The 16140-nt window shown below is 35.6% G+C and overlaps 1 pseudogene across 1 annotated transcript; it reads left to right on the top strand.

Moving 5' to 3' along the window:
• The first annotated feature begins 5295 nt into the window (after positions 1–5295).
• LOC100347848 (dnaJ homolog subfamily C member 2 pseudogene) lies at positions 5296–7257 on the top strand (annotated as a pseudogene). The gene has a single exon (XR_016227605.1). The product of XR_016227605.1 is annotated as a dnaJ homolog subfamily C member 2 pseudogene (transcript).
• The last annotated feature ends 8883 nt before the right edge of the window (positions 7258–16140 follow it).

Here is a 16140-nt window from a genome sequence, read left to right as displayed (position 1 = left end):
TGCTTCATATTTCTGCATGTGGACATCCAGCTTTCTCAGGACCATTTGTTGAAGACACTGTCCTTGCTACAGGGATTGATTTTAGCTACTTTGCCAAAGATAAGTTGGTTGTAGATGCATAGATTGATTTCTGGACTTTCTATTCTGTTCTATTGGTCCACAAGTCTGTTTTTGTGCCAATATCAAACTGTTTTGATTATAACCACCCTGTAGTATGTCTTAAAATCAGGTATTGTGATGCCTCTGGCTTTGCTTTTTTTTTTTTTTTTTTGGTATAAGATTGCTTTAGTTATTTTGGGATAATGTGTTTTCATATGAATTTTAGCACCATTTTTTTTCTAGATCTGCAAAGAATGTCACTGGCATTTTTTTGAGTCTGTCCCTCATTCAAATGCTTCTACCCCAACTAGAAACCATTTATTTAAGGAATACAAACTTCATGCATTTCATAAATGCAACTTTAGGAATATAGTGATTCCACCATACCTGCCCTCCCACCCTTCTTCCTCCTCCCTCTCCTATCCCCATTCTAATTTTTATAAAGATCTATTTTCAATTAACTATACACATATGATTAACTCTATACTAAGAGTACAACAAATTGTTTAACAAAAACTGTTCCTGAACAGTGAAGACAAGTGTTGTTCAAGTCATTGCATCTGGAAGTGTTAATTTCATTTCTATAGGTTACCTTTTAGGTTCTCTATTAGTTATCCCACATCAGGGAGAACATATTGTATTTATCCTTTTGAGACTGGCTTCTTTCACTAAGTGTGGTAGTTTTCCATTTTATCCATTTTCTTGCAAATGACAGGATTTCTTTTTCTTTTTCTTTTTCTTTTTCTTTTTGCTGCTGTGTAGTATTTCATGGTATACATATCCAATAATTTCTTTATCCAGTCTTCAGTTGATGGGTATTTGGGTTGATTCCATATCTTAGCTATTGTGATTTGAGCTGCTTATTGCTTATTCCTTGCTCCAGGGATTGATTTTAGCTCCTTTGTCAAAAATAAGTTGGTTTTAGATGTGTGTGTTGATTCTGGAGTTTCTTTACTGTTCCATTTGTCTATTCATCTGTTTTTGTACCAGTGCCAGGTTGTTTTGATTATAACTGCACTGTTATATTTATATTATATATAAACATATAATTTATACTTATTAAATAAAAGCTTTCTTTAAAAAAGTGTGGGCATCCTTGTCTGGTTCAGGATCTTAGGGGGAATGCTTCCAGCTTTCCCCCATTCAATAGGATGCTGGCCAAGGGTTTGTCATAAATTGCCTTGATTGTGTGTGCGATGTTCTTTTTCTACCCAATTTTCTTAAGATTTTCATCATGAAAGCATGTTTCCACAGAAATCTGGAATTGTTTCTGTTGTATAAGATTGTTTTAGCTATTCGAGGTCTCTTGTTTTGCCATATGAGTGTCAACATCATTTTTCTCTGAGAAGAATGTCCTTGGTATTTTGATTGGTATTGCATTGAATCTGTAAATGCCTTTTAGTTGTATGGACATTTTGATGATGTTGATACTTCTAAACCATGAACATGGAAAATCTTTCAATTTTTTAATGTCTTCTACTATTTCTTTCTTTAGTGTTTTGTAATTTTCATCATAGTAGTCCTTGACATCCTTGGTCAAATTTATTCCAAGGTGTTTGATTGTTTTTGAGCTATTGTGAATGGGACTGACCTTAAAAGTTCTTTCTCATCCATGACATTGTCTGTGTATACAAACGCTATTCATTTTTGAGTGTTGATTTTATATCCTGCTTCTTTACCAAGCTCTTTTTTGAGTTCCGATAGTGTCTCAGTGGAGTCTTTTGGATCCCCTATATATAGAATCATGTCATATGAAAATAGAGATAGTCTGATTTATTGTAACATTTGACTATGCCTTATTTCATCCAAAATGTATAGTTCAGTGTCTGGAAGCATTTTATTATAAATATATTAAAAAGAATTAGTGAGTAAATTACTCAATGTTTAAAAAAATCTATGAAAATGCATATGCATTTTTGTGTATGCCTATTTTTAAGGTGAAATGATTCATAATTTTTGTCTCATTTTTAACTGAGTGTATTACTCTGCCCTAAAAATAAGTAACAACTAATTGCTTGGAAAGTTATCTGACTTCCCTTCCTCTCCCTTTTAGTAAATAGTCTCCAAGAAACGTAAGGAGCAATGGCAATGTGCTGGAGGCAGAAAATAAATTAGTAAAAGAAAGTAACTCTTTCACAAAAAGTTCATATTTACCACTAATTTCTTCACATACTGTAAGAAAAAATTGAATTACAGGTATTGGTATACTTGGAAAACAAAAGGAGGTAACATTGCCTATTCAGTCATTTTCCCTTTCCCATGTATGATTTATTTTAACTCACTGCTGTCTGATGATTATTAATTTTTTGTATTCCTGAAATAATAGAAATTTACCAGTTGATGATCTATGGGAAAATCATTTTGAATCAGCTGAGAAACCAAGTATGTGTGAAAGATTTTGAAATCCAAAAACAAAAACTGACGCCCTACTCTGATGGTTTGAAATGAACACTGCTGGGGAGATTGTTCTGATATTTGATAAAAATGGACTTAAGTCATTGTGCTCTACAAAATTATGATAGTACACATGTCCTTGTGGACAGATTACAAAGAAAAATAGTTGTCAAAGAAGTGCCATTTGAGTTTAGAAATATTAAAAGAAGCTAAAATTTATTCCTGATCCCATTACATTGTTTCGATTCCAGGCAATAACATAGTCATTAATGTCAGTAGTAAGCAAATATTAATTTCCTCCCATATACAACAAAACCAAGTAAATCAAGTATTTATTCACCATGCTTTTCAAAGACTTAATAGAAATTCATGACCTAAAAGTAATAAAATGAAGATAAAACTCATTATAAGCAAAGCTGATAAAAGTTAAACAACATATTTATCTACATCCTTTAATTTGTTACCACCTCTACTTTCCTCATCCCTGCCCAGGGAATCTTCATCTCCTAAATTATTTCAATAAACCTCCTAAATTACTATCAACACTGCAACCTAAATGTTTTACTAAAAATATAGGTCAGAATATGGCTGTTTTCTCTTGAAAACTTCCCATGTTTTCTCACTTTCTTAAAAATAAAGTAAAATACACAAAACCCACAATCACAAGGAAACAAATTTCACAATTTGTAATCTCTTTGAATTAATTTCTTACTATATTTCCTCTGCATTAATCACACTAACACTAGTTTCTTTCTTAATATTTCCCCTAATATTCTGGGAATGCTTCTACCTCAGAGTCTTTGCACTTGCTATTCCATTTGTCTGGAACACTCAGCCTCATGGTTTGCTTTCATACCACAATTTCTTCTTTACTCAAATGTCACTTTTTCCTTCAGGTGTTCCCTTGTCACGCTACTAAATAAACCTGCCTTCATGCATGACTTCTTATACTTTATTATTTTTAGATCACTTATCTCATCTGACACACTATACAGTTTGTCTTCTGTATCCACAGTTTCCTCACCAAAAGAGTCAACCAACTGATGTTTGAACATAGTTGTTAAAAACTGAACTAAACATGATAATATTGATAATATTACCTAAAATACAACATAACAACTATTTACATTGAATTTAGACTGTACTTAGTATTACAAACACATCTAGAGATGGTTTGAAGTATACAGAAAGTTGTGTGTCTGTTTTATGCACACCCTGTACCATTTAAATATACAACTTAGTATTCACACAGAGATCCTGAAGCCAATCCTCTGGAGACATCAAGTAGTAATTGCATTTTGTATGTATTTATTTTCTATCTACCTTATTAATATGATATAAGCTCCAAGACTATGGTCAGTGCACTTAGATAAGTGCCTAATGTTTTGTAGACACTTACATTGTCATTGAATTGTGAATCTTATCCACCCCAGTGCTAATTATGAGAGTTCATAATATTATACATGAGTTTTTTAACTCATGTATCCTATTTTGTATGATTTTAAATGTATTAACTATGGTGTGTAGCTTTCTGGGGAAAAATTGTCCCAATTTATAATATTTGTTGTGTTTTAAAATGAACATACTTCCAATGTGAACATGGAGTTGAGATGAAATGTATACATCTGCCATTCATGAGCTTGTGTGAGTCATTTCCAGCAAACATTGGAATAATTCATTTAATGTACTCAAGCATCAAAAAAGACAGGTATTACTATTTTAGCCATTTTTCAAATGCAAAGGTATTGAACATAGTGTTTAAGCATGACTCTAAGTTTACATATCTTGGAAATCATATAGCCAAGATGTGTCTGGATACTAACTTCGTAGTTTCTGCTTACAGAAATTCAGATACACTGAAGACCTTAGATAAATTACCTTAAATGAATATAAGATGTTAAAAGGAAGAAAATTATAAGTACTTGCAGTATGTGTATTCTTTAAGTGTTGGCCATGAATCTTTGTATATCATTAAGTTTTGAATATTTAAGAAGTATGCCAGTTTCAGCTTTTCTAAGGTTCCTCTTCAGAAAATTGAAAATAGCTATTCAAGTTAGAACATTCACTTCCAGATCCACTCTATTATCAGTACCAGTTTTAGTTTTCTTAACTTGGACTGCAGGTTGGAGAAAATATTTTTGTGTTTTCTAAGGTTTTTTTCTTGCTTCATTTCAGTGAAAAGTCTTATTGAAATTAGAATTTTACTGAACTAGAGATAAAATAATCAAGAACATCTCCTTATTTTCATAAAGACAAGAAGTTTAATGAAGTGCATTTCTGCTTTTCAAAGGCGTCATAATCTTGAGTTAGAATGCAATGATTTTGTTAGGTACTACATGGATTTTCCATTGTATAGTCATTATAATCAGTGACTAAATCAATGCCTCTCATTAGAAAGCAGTCTTTGTTTTAATTCCATTGAAACTCTTTATTAGGAATTCATCTAGGAAAACCATGAGTTATCTGTATTAGCTAAACTTGCTCTATTGCCTCTAGAGCTGAAAATAGATTTTTATTATCATTTAAGATTAATTGAATGAAAAATTTAATGCAGTATGACCTTTATTTTTACATCAGCAAGTATTGAGTAACAATGTCTATTACAATGCATACCATATACAAGAATGTATTCATAATAGATATGCACCAAATTAGTTTAAAAGCAAACTAATCTCAAATTTAGAAATATCCATTAAATTATTTTGGATAAAGGTAGCATTTTGAGGAAGAATCCAAGTCTTTCTTAGAATTATAAATAGATTTAGGTGGGACTGGCGTTTGCACCACGAAAGCTCCATCCCGGAAGTGCTTACTGGTCGTCTCCATGCGCCGGTTCGTGGGCATCGTGGAGCCAAGGTGCGAGGCTGGGACGCGGAGGTAGAACTGAAGGGGACGCCAAGTGCCCTCCGTCTGGGATGTGAGCCGCTGCGCCCGCGGGGTGAATCGCTGCGCTGTCATGCTGCTGCTGCTGCTGAGCGCCGCCAAGGGCCAGGGCACCGCCATCACCCACGCTCTGACCTCTGGAACTGGAGGATAAGAAAGAGTTATCAGAAGAGACAGAAGATGAAGAATTGCAGTTAGAAGAATTTCCCATGCTGAAAACACTTGATCCCAAAGACTGGAAGAACCGAGATCATTATGCAGTTTTTGGTCTTGGCCATGTAAGATACAAAGCTACACAGAGACAGATCAAAGCAGTACACAAAGCAATGGTTTTAAAACATCACCCAGACAAACGGAAAGCAGCTGGTGAACCAATAAAAGAAAGTGATAATGACTACTTCACCTGTATAACTAAAGCTTATGAAATGGTATCTGATCCAGTGAAGAGACGGGCGTTTAACAGTGTAGATCCTACTTTTGATAACTCTGTTCCTTCTAAAAGTGAAGCAAAAGACAATTTCTTTGAAGTATTTTCCCCAGTGTTTGAAAGGAATTTCAGATGGTCAAATAAGAAAAATGTCCCTAAACTTGGTGATATGAATTCCTCATTTGAAGATGTAGATGCATTTTATTCTTTCTTGTATAATTTTGATTCTTGGAGAGAATTTTCTTACTTATATGAAGAAGAAAAGGAAAAAGCAGAATGTCGCGATGAGAGGAGATGGATTGAAAAGCAGAACAGAGCAACCAGGGCTCAAAGAAAAAAAGAAGAAATGAACAGAATAAGAATATTAGTTGACAATGCATATAGCTGTGATCCAAGGATAAAAAAAATTAAGGAAGAAGAAAAAGCCAAGAAAGAAGCAGAAAAGAAAGCAAAAGCAGAAGCAAAACGGAAGGAGCAAGAAGCTAAAGAAAAACAAAGACAAACTGAATTAGAAGCTGCTCGCTTAGCTAAGGAGAAGGAAGAAGAATAAGAAGTTAGACAGCAGGCGTTATTGGCAAAGAAGGAGAAAGATATCCAGAAAAAAAGCAATTAAAAAGGAAAGGCAAAAACTTCGAAACTCATGCAAGACATGGAATCACTTTTCTGACAATGAGGCGGAACGGGTTAAGATGATGGAAGAAATGGAGAAACTTTGTGATCGGCTGGAATTGGCAAGCTTACAGTGCTTGAATGAAGCACTCACATCTTCTACAAAGGAAGTAGGAAAGGCAGCTCTCAAAAAACAGATAGAAGAAATAAATGAGCAAATTAGAAAAGAGAAGGAGGAAGCTGAGGCTCGTATGCGGCAAGCATCTAAGAATGCAGAGAAGTCAATTGGTGGAGGTGGAAGGGGCAGTAAAAATTGGTCTGAAGACGATCTGCAGTTACAGATTAAAGCTGTGAATCTCTTCCCTGCTGGAACAAATTCAAGATGGGAAGTTATTGCTAATTACATGAACATACATTCTTCTTCTGGAGTCAAAAGAACTGCCAAAGATGTTATTGGCAAGGCAAAAAGTCTCCAAAAACTTGACCCTCATCATAAAGATGACATAAACAAAAAGGCGTTTGATAAGTTCAAAAAAGAACATGGAGTGGTGCCTCAAGCCGACAATGCAACACCTTCCGAACGATTTGAAGGTCCATGCACAGATTTCACCCCATGGACAACGGAAGAACAGAAGCTTTTGGAACAGGCTTTGAAGACATACCCAGTAAATACACCTGAGCGATGGGAGAAAATAGCAGAAGCGGTCCCTGGCAGGACAAAGAAGGACTGCATGAAGCGATACAAGGAACTTGTCGAGATGGTAAAAGCGAAGAAAGCTGCTCAGGATCAAGTGCTGAATGCAAGTAGAGCCAAGAAATGACTTAATGACAATCTTTGTTGTGTGTGCATTTTTATAATAAAACTGAAAACACTGTAAAAAAAGAATTATAAATAGAATTAGGAGAATATTTTGGTAAGAAAGGTTTGTTTGTAAAATGGAAGTGTGAAAGGGGAGGGTTGCGGGTGGGAGGGACGTTATGGGGGGGAAGCCATTGTAATCCATAAGCTGTACTTTGGAAATTTATATTCATTAAATAAAAGTTTAAAAAAAGGGAAATATTAAAGAAAAAGCATTAACTCAAAAATTGTGGGCAAAATGAGGAAGTTATCAAAAATGGAGTGAATCCCGGAAAACTCAACTTTTCCTTTAAAGTATTTTAAAAAACATAAGATGTAACTGTCTTATAAATAAATTCAGATCTGTGTAAAATGTAAATGACTGAACTGTAATACAAACTTTCAGTAACTCTAATGATTTTCATTCATATTATAGTGAACTTTGACTATTGACAATTCAATACATATGAAAAAATGTTTGGTAAGAGTACCAGATCATGTCTTATGGCAATTTTTGTTTACGTAGTTAAAAGTAGGAGGACAGCATAAAAAATATTTTAAGTGTGTTGGAATCTAAAACCAGAAAAAAATTCAATTTGCTTTGTTAGACAATGACATTTGGGGTCCACACTAATAAAGAAAATTAATAATACTTAAAGCAACAAAGGTTCTTTGGTGACATGGTATGCATAAGTTCTAGTGGGACTTGACCAGTTATTGTTAGGATTTGAGGTCAAGGAAGTGAAGAAAGCCCGATGCGGAGTTTTACTTTCAACCTTAATAAGAGAGTGAAATAAGCATTCACAGATGTCATTAAAACCAACTTCACTTATTCATTTTCCAGTCAGAATTCACCGCAAATTTTTCTTTATCAGACAAATACCTAATTCATAGGAATGATGATTTGGGAATATTTCTCATGCTAGAACAGCTGTGTACCAAAAACTATGCCCTTTTACTTACGTCAAAGAACAAACTAATCTTAATTATTTGAAATAAATAAATCAGATGATTTGAATTTGAATCACAATTCTGCTTAGGGAACAGTTTATAAGGTTAAAACAAAATGTTCTGTTTTCTATGCCTCAGTTTCCCTAACTTCAAAGAAACAACAAAATTCTGTGTTATTCATCTTCCTTATACAGACTGTGAGGGTTAACAAAGAAGATATGTGCTTCAGATAGATTAGAGGTAGCAATACTTGATAAAAATAAACATATTTTGTGGTCAGTGAGCAAATCACTTTTATGTCATTCTGTCACAATATGTATAATTTGAAAATAAAGCCAGATTGTTTTTTAAAGTAGCTTAGAATGGAAGATGCCAAAAAATTCAAATGACTTTTTAAACTGTGTATAAACTTAACTGATGTGTGTGTGAATTGAATTACTTTAAATAAAAATTCTGGGCAGTATCATGGTCTAGCGGGTTAAGCCACTGCTTGGGACACCTGTATCCCACATCAGAGAGGTGGTTGAACTCCTTGCTTCTCTGCTTGCAATCCAGCTTCCTGTTAATGCATCTGGGAAAGCAGTGGATGATGACTCAAGTGTTTGGGCCCCTGCTACCCATGTTGGAGACCTGGATGGAGTTCCCAGCTTCTGGCTTTGACTTGGCTCAGCCCTGTCAGTTGAGGTCATTTGAGTAAACAGTGGATGGAAGCTCTCTCTTTGTCATTCTGCCTTTCAAACACATAAATATAGCTTTAAAAACATAAACTGGGGAGTGAACCAGTGGATGGAAGACCTCTCTTTCTCTGTCTCTCCTTCTCTCTGTGTGTAACTCTGACTTTCAAATGAATAAATCAATGTTTTTTTTTCCTTTTTTTTCCTTTTTTTTAACTTTTATTTAATGAATATAAATTTCCAAAGTACGACTTATGGATTACAATGGCTTCCCCCACATACCGTCCCTCCCACCCACTACCCTCCCCTTTCCCACTCCCTCTCCCCTTCCATTCACATCAAGATTCATTTTCGATTATCTTAATATACAGAAGATCAGCTTAGTATACATTAAGTAAGGATTTCAACAGTTTGCTCTCACACAGAAACATAAAGTGAAAAATAATAGATGATTTTTTTTAAATGATGATGAAATCAGAGCAGACCTATTGTCATGTTTAATCCCAGTGAGAGTCAAGTTGGGAGTTGATAATTTCTTTTTTTTTTTTTACAGAGGATCAGTTTAGTATGCATTAAGTAAAGATTTCAACAGTTTGCACCCCCATAGAAACACAAAGTGAAATATATTGTTTGAGTACTTGTTATAGCATTAAATCTCAATACACAGCACATTAAGGACAGAGATCCTACATGAGGAGTAAGTGCACAGTGACTCCTGTTGTTGACTTTACCAATTGACACTCCTGTCTATGGCATCAGTAGTCTCCCTATGCTCCAGTCATGAGTTTCCAAGGCTATGGAAGCCCTCTGAGTTCTCCGATTCTTATCTTGTTTAGACAAGGTCATAGTCAAAGTGGAGGTTCTCTCCTCCCTTCAGAGAAAGGTACCTCCTTCTTTGAAGACCTGTTCTTTCCACTGGGATCTCACTTGCAGAGATCTTTTGCCAGAGTGTCTTGGCTTTCCATGCCTGAAATACTCTCATGTGCTTTTCAGCCAGATCCGAATGCCTTTAGGGCTGATTCTGAGGCCAGAGTGCTATTTAGGACATCTGCCATTCTATGAGTCTGCTGAGTATCTCACTTCCCATGTTGGATCACTCTCCCCTTTATTTATTCTATCGGTTAGTGTTAGCAGGTACTAGACTTGTTTATGTGCTCCCTTTGACTCTTAGTCCTTTCATTATGATCAATTGTGAACTGAAATTGATCACTTGGAATAGTGAGATGGCATTGGTACATGCCACCTTGATGGGATTGAATTGGAATCCCCTGGTATGTTTCTAACTCTACCATTTGGGGCAAGTCAGCTTGAGCATGTCCCAAATTATACATCTCTTCCCTCTCTTATTCCCACTCTTATGTTTAACAGGGATCACATTTCAGTTAATTTTTAACACTTAAGAATAACTGTGTATTAATTACAGAATAAAACCGGTCATATTAAGTAGAACAGACAAAAAAACTAGTAAGAGGGATAATGTATTAAGTTGTTCATTAACAGTCAGGGCTGGCTATGCTGATCTGAATAAATCAATCTTTAAAAAAAAAGAATAAAAATATAAATCTCAGTTTCTGAGATCAGGTTTTTAGTCTAATTGTTAACTTGTAGGTTCAGAGTACGTCTCATATCAGAATGCCTAGATTCGATAACTTGTTAACTTGGGCTTCTGACTTCAATTTACTGCTAAATGTAGCTGAGTAATTGCTATCTTTCCACCCAAGAGGAAGACCTGGACTGAGGAGAGAACAGGTCATCAAAGAAGGAGGTACCTTTCTCTGAAGGGAGGAGAGAACTTCCACTTTGACTATGACCTTGTCTAAATATGATCAGAGTTGGTGAACTCAAAAGGCTTCCATAGCCTTGGCAACTCATGACAAGAGCCTAAGGTGATTACTGATGCCATAAACAAGAGTGTCAATTTGTTAAGTCAACAACAGGAGTCACTGTGCACTTACTCCTCATGTAGGATCTCTGTCCTTAATGTGCTGTACATTGTGTTTTTTTTTTTCTTTTTTTTAACTTTTATTTAATGAATATAAATTTCCAAAGTACAGCTCATGGATTACAATGGCTCCCCCCCATAACTTCCCTCCCCCCCGCAACCCTCCCCTTTCCCGCTCCCTCTCCCCTTCCATTCACATCAAGGATCATTTTCAATTCTCTATATATACAGAAGATCAGTTTAGCATATATTAAGTAAAGATTTCAACAGCTTACACCCACATAGAAACACAAAGTGAACAATACTGTTGAGTACTAGTTATAGCATTAAATCACATTAAATTAAATGTGTCATGAGGATATTATAGTAAATGGTGTCCCAATATCCTGAGCAACTAGCAATCTCAGCACTAGCAATGACACACAGCTGCTCCTTAGTTTTAGATCAGCTAATCATGTTACAATTATAACACAGATAATTTTGACATACTCCTCATACCACTTGAAGTCATTAACCTGTTTTTTATTTTTTATTTTTTAAGTTCTTATTTAATGAATTCTTTTTTTATAGATACAACTTCAGGAATATAGTGGTTCTTTCCCCCATACCCACCCTTCCCCCACCAACTCCCATCCCACCTCCCACTCCCTCTCCCATCCCTTCTTCATTATGGTTCATTTTTAGTTTGATTTTATATACCGAGGACCGACTCCATAAGCATAGATTTCAACAGTCTGCTCCCACGCGCACACACACACAACATATAGAGCACAGTTTGGGAACAAAATTTGCAGTTGATTCTCGCAGTACAACTCATTAGGAACGGAGGTCCTACATGGGGAGTAAGTGCACAGTGACTCCTGTTGTTGATTTAACAATTGACACTCTTATTTATGAAGTCAGTGATCACCTGAGGCTCTTGCCATGGGCTGCCAAGGCTATGGTTTGAACATAGACCCCGTCAGTTATTTGGACATGGCCATAAGCAAAGTGCATGTTCTCTCCTTCCTTCAGAGATGAGTATATTCTTCTTTGTTGACCCTTTCTTTCCTCTGAGGTCTCACAGAGATCCTTCAAGTAGGATATTTTTTGCCACAGGGTCTTGGCTTTCCATGCCTGAAATGCTCTTGCAGGCCTTTCAGCCAGACCAGGAAGCCTTAAGGGTTGATTCTGAGGTCAGGGTGTTATTTACAGCGAATGTCATTCTAGGAGTCTGCTGTGTGGACTGCTTCCCATATTGGACTTCCCTTCCTTTTTAATTCTATTATTATTACCAGAAACTTGATGTTATTTATATGATCATTTTTATACTTAAACTCATCTATATGTTGAATTTAACATTCAATGTGATCATTTTAACAGCTAAGATGGCATTTATACCACTGATTTTTATGAGTTTGGAGTCCCATGACAAGTTGTTAGGCTGTACCCTTAGAAGTAAGTCTGTAGGACTGTATGTAGAACTATATTGCTTTACAGTTAGAGACTACCTCTTCCATCTTTTATTCCCCCTCTTATTTTTAACTGGGATCTTTTTCCAATTGACTTAAAATACATATGATTAACTCTGTTACATAAAGAGTTCATCATATAGTATGAAGAAAAGAAAAGAAAAAGAAGAAAATACAAAATAAAATGGAACAATAAAAAACTGTCCCTCGACAGTCAAGACAAGGACTATTCAACTCATTGATTCTAAAAGTGTCAATTTTGCTTCTATAGCTTTCAGGGAGAACATATGGTATTTGTCTCTTTGGGACTGGGTTATTTCACTAAGTATGAGGTTTTCCAGCTTGCTCCATTTTGTTACAAATGACCGAATTTCATCCTTTTTTTTAGCTGCCATGTAGTATTCCATAGTGTGCATATCCCACAACTTCTTTATCCAGTCTTTGGTTGATGGGCATTTAGGTTGCTTCCATGTCTTAGCTATTGTGAATTGAGCTGCCATAAACATGGAGGTGCTGATAGCTCTTTTGTTTACTGATTTCATTTCCACTGGGTAAATTCCCAGGAGTGGGATGGCTGGGCCATATAGGAGGTCTATACTCAGATTTCTGAGGTATCTTCATACTGTTTTTCATAGTGGCTTTACCAGTTTACATTCCCACCAACAGTGGGTAAGGGTGCCCTTTTCCCCACATCCTCTCCAGCATTTGTTGTTGTTGCATGAGGGCTGCTCTAACTGGGGTGAGGTGAAACCTCACTGTGGTTTTTATTCGCATTTCCCTGATGGCTAAAGATCCTGAACATTTTTTCATGTGTCTTTGGGTTTCCTCATTTGAAAAATACCTGTTAAAGTCCTTGGCCCATCACTTAACTGGGTTGTTTGTTTTGTTACTGTGGAGTTTCTTGATCTCTTTGTAGATTCTTATTAACCTGTTTTGAAACGTGTCCTGAAACCATCCATGAATTTTTACAATTGGCTTGAAAGGCAGGCAATTGAAATATTAAAGTGAAGTACTGAAGTACTCCTTCCTTGCAAGGGAAGTTTAAGGAAACTTCTACAAAGACTAGTAGTTGCCTGGCTTAATGCACGTAACCTGTGCTGACTGCTTTTCTCCTAATATAGACCAGTTCACTGGCTTTCAGTGATATCACCATTAGGCTATATTAGAAAACAATTCATGTCTTGAATCTTGCCAAGAGATTATCATGATGCTGACACTAGGAAAGTATTGAGAATTCATAAGCTTCAACAATATTGGTAGGAAGTTAGACATGGGTTTGGTAGTTAAACCTTCTTTCAGGCAAGTGAGCACAGTTATACATCATGCCAGTTACTAATGTGAAATCTTCTTGGCTGAATAATCCAGGACCACCTGAAGCAGATGATACTCCTGTTGTGTCATCTGAAGGTCAATTGTATCCCAATCTCTATGTCACAATGCCTACATTGTTCACCTCTCCTCATTCGAACAACTTTTGTTAAAATATATTTTTGTAATTGTTATATTTTACTATGTTATTGTTATTCTTTTTTGTGTTTAATTTATAAATTATACTCTTTAAACTTCATACTTGATAATAATTTTAAATATACAACACAAAATTTAGAGAGCTGTAAAAGATTTCCCATATGACCCACATCCAGCTTCCCCTATATTTTTTCAACCTTCACTTAACCCTCTTACCCCTCCCACTCATGGCTGGCCTCAATGAGTTCTAACAGCAAAAGATCTGTGACCAGTGGACCCTTCACACAGAGGGCATGGATTGGATGAACAGATGATAGCTTGTTTTGTGAGTGATGTTGCCTGGCCAGCTGAGATAAACTCCCTGGGGTGTATTAGCAAGAAAATAAGAGGCCAAACCATTTGTGCTCTGAGTCACCAGGCCACATGGCCCATGCATGGCTTCATCAGCAATTTATGGCCAGAGCTCCAGGATCTCATGCAGAGGTTTGCCCAGCAGCACCAGGTCCAGCAGATTGCCTCCTGATCCAATAATTTGGCATTGGGTTTCAGGTCAATCACTCTGGAATGCTGGCCAATAAAAGAAGTGCTGCTCACAAAAAATTAAATTGAGCTTTAAGTATGTCTATATAGGAAAAATGTAGTATATGTAGGGTTCGGAATAATCTGCAGTTTCAGTCCTGCACTTGGAGACTTGCAATTTACCCCCTGAGAATAAGTGCACAGCTATTCTAATTTACTGATGCTAGAACATAGAATTTGAGGATGTCAAGTCTCCTGGACTTTGGAATACAGTTTCATGGCTACCTAATAATCAAAGTGTACTTGTATAAGATGTGTTTTGAATTGGTTTAGTATTTATCAATGATATAAGTAGTGAAAGGCACTGAACCACCTATAGTGCAAAAGAGCAGCCCTATGCACCACCAGTAAAAAGCAATAACTTTCTTCTTTCATCCCTTGATCCTTGTATTTCCTTACAGATTTTTGAACATTTTGATCACCATGTATAATTCACTAGCATAAATTGTCTACTGACTTTTTATAATAGATGAGAATTTATCTTACCTTGCTTTATCTCTCTTCTGGGCTTATCAATATAAATTCAATTTTGGTTAAATGAATGGTTGTATTTGTCAGGATTATGTACTATCATCCCACAATGGAGCTGCAGTGGTTGCTAAAATTACATTTGCTTTTTGTATAACTTGTTACATTACAATGCTGACTTTCCACTGGTTTTAACTTAATTCCATGTAATTTAAAAATAGTTAAATATAACAGATATGTGAAAGACCTTCCAATATTATTTTTCAGACATTTAAACATGTGAATTAACTGATATATTTCTTTTTTTTCTTACAAGTATTTCTTTTCACAAACTGTGGTTCTTTTGATCTTGGACAAGACCTGTGATTGAGTATTATCAACGTCCCCAAGATTTCTGACCCCTTATTCCTGCTTTTCATCATGTTCTAGTTATTCAATCAAATGCTAACCTGGGTTCTGTTGTGAAGGAATTTGGAAGATGTAATTTAAGTTTCCTCATGAGTTGACCTTAAGATATGGGAGTTATCTGGGTAGGTCATACTTCATCACACTAGTCCTTTAAAAATCAGAGTTTTCTATAGCTGGTCATAGATGGAAAAGTGAGAGATTTGATGCATAGGAATGATTGAAATCAATGAAGATGGCAAAGACCACATGCCAAGGAACGTGGGCAGCCTCTAGGAATAGCATCTGGATCACAACTAGAAGGAAGAAAGCATATCATATTTACAATCTTGAGATAATGATTTCTCAATGATATTGGAAGCAGATTCTCCCTCAGAGCTCTCAAAAAATAGATAGTCTTGAGCAACCTTGACTTCAAACTTCTGAGATCCTAATCAGAGCACCCAGCTAACTCCAGACAACTGTAGATCATACTTTTCATTTAGAAACTTGAGATAATAACTGGATGTTGTTTTAAGTTGCTAAATGTTTGGTAGTTTAGTATGCAACAACATTAAAGTAATGCTCTCTTAGTTTCCTGAGAAAATGCATGATTTTTAAATGTCTTAAACTAAATTCATACCACGTGTAGTATATTAGCTTTTGTTAACATATTAAAAATTTTAATTTCAGGATAAATTTATTATTCACATTTTCAAATGGATTTCTCAGATGTGGTTGTAGTGAACACCTTTTTCTTTATCTAATGTTTGTGCTGGTATCTTTTTTGTGATACTTCAACTGTAGATTAGAGTCCATAAAATTATCAAAAATTAGAATCCAGCAGTATCATGTACATACTGTATTATTATATTTGTATAAATGCATTCATCATTTATAAGTACCTATTAAATTCTAGACACTGTGCTATAACCTGCAGGGATAAAGAGATTAACAAGATATAGATTCTAGTG

Source organism: Oryctolagus cuniculus, chromosome X (assembly GCF_051225735.1).
Source record: "Oryctolagus cuniculus isolate XC-2025 breed Fujian yellow rabbit chromosome X, ASM5122573v1, whole genome shotgun sequence".
In the NCBI taxonomy this organism is placed as follows: Eukaryota; Metazoa; Chordata; class Mammalia; order Lagomorpha; family Leporidae; genus Oryctolagus; species Oryctolagus cuniculus.
The sequence above is the reverse complement of the archived record's forward strand: the minus strand, read 5'-3'. Positions and strand labels throughout refer to the sequence as shown.